Genomic DNA, 5,438 nt, shown 5'->3' on the forward strand with positions numbered 1-5,438 from the left:
CTCTCCCATCATCTGCTCCATGCCAACATTTGAAGGTCTGATTGACAACTAATGTTTTGCTGCAACATTTTGGTTTCTACTCCCTTGTCTTGTTTTTCTCTTTCTGATATGAAATCCATTTTTTTTTTGCAGGATCATTTGCGGAGAGCTTGTGATGTGTGCTTTGCTGAGGTCACTCGAGACAGGTTGTGAGTCTTCCTCCTTGTCCACTTCAAATTCTCCCCATACATAAGTTGTGAGTCTAAATTCAGCACCAAAAAGGTAACACCATCAAACTGATTCTGCTAGTTATGGATGTCTTTGACTCGATACGTCTTCCTTTCTCGTTTTAAACTACAGATTCTTTTTTATTTGTTCAAGAAGCAGGTACATTGTGTTTTTATTTCTTCTATTCATTTTTATCAATAGTGTAACAAGAATCTCAGGTTTATGTTTCGTTTTTCAGGTATGCATCAATTGGATGTGTTTGAAAAGCTTGAAGCTAAGTATAAGGTATATACGTCTTTTTTTTTTCTCTTTTTTCTTGCCAATAGTTGAAGATGTTTATTCAGTTCTTTTTTTTGTTTTTGGAAGGATGGAGTTGTAGATTCAGAACAAACACGGTCGCCTGCATGTTCTTACATCAGACTGATCGATTACAAAAAAGGTAATAGATAGGTCTTTGTCTTGTCGGCGTTCTTCCTCTTTTTTCTTTTCTTTCTAATGTGTTGATTCTTTTCACTTCAGGGAAACGAGTGTTAATAACGTAGCTTGCACTATCAATCTCATTCATAAAAAAATCAAAGCCATCACAAGGCGGCGAGGGAGAGAAAGAGAACAATAACAAGTATCTTTTTAAACCCTATGAATCGATTGTGAAATTTTTTTTCTGTTATTACAGAGGTGGTGTCCATGTTTTGCTTTTGAAATAAGAGTTTCGGTTTTGTATTATATGGGGATCTTAATAACCTAACGGGTTTGTTGTGTCTTTCTTTTGGGTGGTGGAACGAGGAAACAGGTTTGTGCATGAAGGTTTAGCACTGAGAGGGAGCTTATCTGGTAAGTATGTTGTCAGGACGGTAATGTGTGGTTTGGTTGAGCTGTCATGATGTGTCTCTAGAGATCTAGCACTTTGAGCCCAATTGATCTTTATCTATCCTCGTCGTCTTAGCTTCTATCATGTTGTTAGTCGAAGCGTTACTCACGATCACTCAATACATTCGCTTCAATTCCCCATCCATATCTGAGACTGAGATTTTTATTCCTGCTTGTGCTTCTCTAGATGATGAGTCGTGGACCCAAATGATGGTAAAATCCTCTTCACTGTAAGTCATCTCAATATCCTCTGCTTTCTTTATTTTGTTCTGTTTTGCTTTTGAAATAAGAGTATGACAAAAACATTTTCCAGTATAATCTCAGATTTTGTTTCTGATTGTTATAATTCAGACTTAAAAAAAATTATTAAGGAAACGTCCTCTAAGTCTATATTGTTGTGCAGATCGGAGATATGTTATGGGGGTTTTAAGAATGAAGAATTTTCAGAACCAAAAAGATAACATCATCAAACTGATTCTTCTTGTTATAGGTATCTTTGACTCAATTCGTCCACTTTAATTTGCCATCTTGAAGTCAGCATGTTGCTTTAAATCGCAGGTTTTGCTTTATTCGTCAATTTATATACTGTTATGTAATTTCAGTTACTCGAAGAGCACGACGGTCAGTGAAGAGAGCTAAATGGAGTCAAGAAGCAGGTACATTGTGTCTTATTTGTTTCTTGTTCTTTTTCTTATCAACAGTTTAAAAAATTTCAGGTTTATGTTTCCTTTTGCAGGTTTGGTTGAAAAGCTTGAAGCTAAGTATAAGGTATGAAAGAAAACATTTTCGAGTATAATCTCAGAATTGTTTTAACTAAGGCTGGTTGTGATAATTCAGACTTTAAAAAATATAGTAAAGAAGCTTCTTCTAATTCTCTATTTTTGTGCAGATCGGAGATATGTTATTTGTTTGAAGAATGAAGAAGATTCGGAACCAAAAAGGTAACCACATCAAACTGTTTCTTCTAGTTATATGTGTCTCTGACTCACAGTTATACTACTAACCTGCTTCTGATGCTGTTTTCTCTTTCTCGTTTCAGCTGATATGTGACCGGCCTCTTGGACTGCCACTAGAGCGTCCAAAGAGTGTAAACATGGAGAGGTTGCATGTCCCCCAAACGGTGAAACTTCGTGGGGCTCTTTAAGCTCCTCTCTAAACCACCAGAGGTTTGCTTTTCATTTTTACATCTTCTCATTTATTGCTCACTTCACCATCGTTGTTGTTACTTGCCTGGGTGATCACAGGTGGTGGTTATGCAACTTTTGCTTTTTCAGGCTGAAAACGTTTTCCATTCGTTACTATTTATTTGGTTTTGATAATATTTGGTCTGACTTGAATTCTTCTGATTCTTGGATGGCTTTTTTTTTTCCAGTTATTATATGTGGACTCCCATCATCTGCTTCGTGGCAAGATTTCAAGGTCTGATTGACAAGTAATGTTTTGCTCCAACATTCTGGTTTCTGCTCCCTTGTCTTGTTTTTCATATGAAATCCATTTTTTCAGGGTCATATGCGGAGAGCTGGTGATGTGTACTTTGCTAAGGTCACTCGAGACTGTGACGGTACGTTAATTTTCATCTTCTCATGCATACTTTCTTACCAATATCTTCCTATTTTAGCTTTGAGCAGTGTTCTTTTTCTCATATGACTTCTTTAAATTATATGATCAGGAACCCATGGTGTCGTCGACTACACCAATTATGATGACATGAAGTATGCTCTGTTTGCTCTGGCGTGCAGGTAAATAATGACTATGCTTTCCCCTTTATCACAGTTCAATGAGCACGAGTATTAAATTGAATCTATGCTATATTTTTTGTCACCAGGCTCGTCCATTGGATTCACTTAACATCATTTGTGTGATTTCCTTCTCTTGTGCAGACTCTCCGTTTTAAGAATGAGAAATGCCCTAGAACAATGTGGTACAAGTGATTTCTTCCTTGCAGCAGTGTTTTTTATCTTCTTCTTCTAGTGTATAAGCTTCATGTCGTGATCTAACAACTTTCTGCTTTTTAGGGTCTCTACGTAAGTGGAAAGGATGGCACCCCAAATTGTGATGTCCCCCGATTTGAGATTCTATAGGAAGCTGGTAATGTGTGCTTCATGGCAAGATTTAAAGGTCTGATTCCTTTGTCTTGTTTTTGTCTTTTCTGATATGAAATCCATTTTTTTGCAGGATCATATGCGGAGAGCTGGTGATATGTGTGCTTTGCTGAGGCCACTCGAGACAGGTTGTGAGTTGTGAGTCTTCCTCCTTGTCCACTTCAAATTCTACCCATCCATAAGTTGTGAGTCTAATTCAGCCCCGTCATAATATTCTTTTTTTGCAGTATTCAATCACCGTCTCTTCTCTTCTACTCTCAGCATCGTTGATGATTAAGATATGGTGGTAGTATTGTTTTGGTGTCTTTGCAAGTGAGGAATACGTTATTTTCATGGCGTATCTTCAACTCTCATCTCTGATTTGACGAGAAATCGACAAAGAAAAAGTAGAAAACCAACTGCTCAAGGTGTTCTGTTTCAGTCATTCAGACTGGTTCATCCATCACTATTGTTCAAGGTAAACTTTTAATCATTCTGATTATTGCAGAATAAATAGCCGTTAGAACCCATTTATTTTAGCTAACGACTCTTTCTTCACTACGCAAGCCTCAATAAAGAAGAAGCTACTCCTACTGAAGCAAGCACAATTAAGCCCGTCTCATGACAGTCCCAAGGAGGCAAGGACGCAGAGGTCAACAACAAAACCGCAGTGAAGACAAGGAGAACAATTCTCGTTACATCATTGTTTATTCCAGATCAAGTGATAAAAATTGACAAAAAATTATTCCATAGGCTCCGAAACAAACACATTTATTTTTAAGGAAATTGTAAAAAAAACTAAACAGTGGAAGTGAAATTGAAGTTGGCGCAGTTAGTGCGACGGCCCAATAAGGTAGAACTAAACCCAAATCTGTTACTCGCCAAATCAAACTCGACCAAATTATCCTCCAACTGGAACCCTCCGATCACCACAGAGGTTCTCGCGTTGACTCCTCCGTCAACGAAACCCAAACAGATGACGTCATCTCTGACACTCACCATCGAGTTAGCTCCGAAGATCCTCCACACGACGTCGTTGCTGTGAAGCACAAGCTGGATCTCTGGCACGGCGTATCCCAAGCGCGTGACACCGACGTTCTGCGTGCTGAAACACGCGCCGAACGGTTTCACGGACGCAACTCTAGTGATGTTCCTCGCCGCTGCTTGTCTAACGAACTCCGACGTAAAAGCTTTATAGATGGATGACTCCATCACCGTGTAAGGATCCACGGAGCTGATCTTGGTTCCTCCGAATCCGGTGCTGTTAATCTTCAAAAGCCTCGGACTGATCGGAACTGTTTTATCGACGATCTTAATCGCCGTCACGCCGATGAAATACTCAGAGGATTTCTCACCTTGTGAAAACGCAGAAGCGGTGCTCACCGGATTGATGAGAAGCGGCGTCGTTTGGAGCCCCGAGATCTCGATTCCGGGAAGGAAAACGTAAGGTCCGTTTCCGAAGAAGGCGACTCCTTTACCGGAAGTTAGACAAACGGCGAACTTGCGGTTGAAGCTAAACGCGGCGGCGAACTGCGAGGGTAAGCCGATGTTGTGACGTCCCATTCCGGCCATACCAACGGCTCCTTTAGCGAGTCCTTCAAGAAGAAAGGTTGAACCACAAACGAAGATTAGATTGGGGATTTTGACAACCCGACCCGGATTGGATCCGTCAGTGGATTGGATCGAGACGACGTCAAGAGCAAGTTCGCCGGAAGTAGCGGTTCCGGTGACGGTGTTATCAGGAATAGCGCCGCAAGTGTTGTTACTACAGCCAGGTCGGGGAGGGGAGAAGCATGTGCCGCAGCTGGTGGAGCCAGCGCGTGAGCAGACGGCGGAGTTGCAGCGAGGGGATTGGTAAGTGGAGGAGACGTAGCCTTTGTCGCAGTCGACCCAGAGATCACGACCGCCGAGGTCGAAGACGAGGGAAGCGGGGACGAGAGGTGTGCGTTGGTTGATGACGGTTGTGTATTGGAGGGTTGATTGGTCTTTTGTTATTGGGAGAAGGAGAGCTTTGGGTCTGAATGATGATGATGTTTGAGCAGATGATGATGATGACGAGAGTGAAAAGATGAAGAGAAGGACGACGGAGAAGATGGACGCCATTGTTAAGAGGTGAAAGGTGATGAAGAGATGAAGAAGAGAGGATTGATGTGTGAGTGTATTTATAGGCGCGGCAAAGGTTTTTTTCTTTTTGTGTGTCGGCTAATTTGAATAAAAATGGATAAATGTTGTGACGTTTATTTTGACTTTCAACTTTCAAGATTGCTTAAGGCAAATATGATT

General features: G+C 40.8%; 1 pseudogene across 1 annotated transcript; it reads right to left on the bottom strand.

Annotated features, from left to right (window-relative positions):
* Nucleotides 1-3,826: 3,826 nt before the first annotated feature.
* Nucleotides 3,827-5,438, bottom strand: LOC104754544 (putative aspartic proteinase GIP2 pseudogene; annotated as a pseudogene). The gene has a single exon (XR_015585672.1). The product of XR_015585672.1 is annotated as a putative aspartic proteinase GIP2 pseudogene (transcript).

Source organism: Camelina sativa, chromosome 17, assembly GCF_030686135.1.
Source record: "Camelina sativa cultivar CO46 ecotype springtype chromosome 17, ASM3068613v1".
Lineage (NCBI taxonomy): Eukaryota > Viridiplantae > Streptophyta > Magnoliopsida > Brassicales > Brassicaceae > Camelina > Camelina sativa.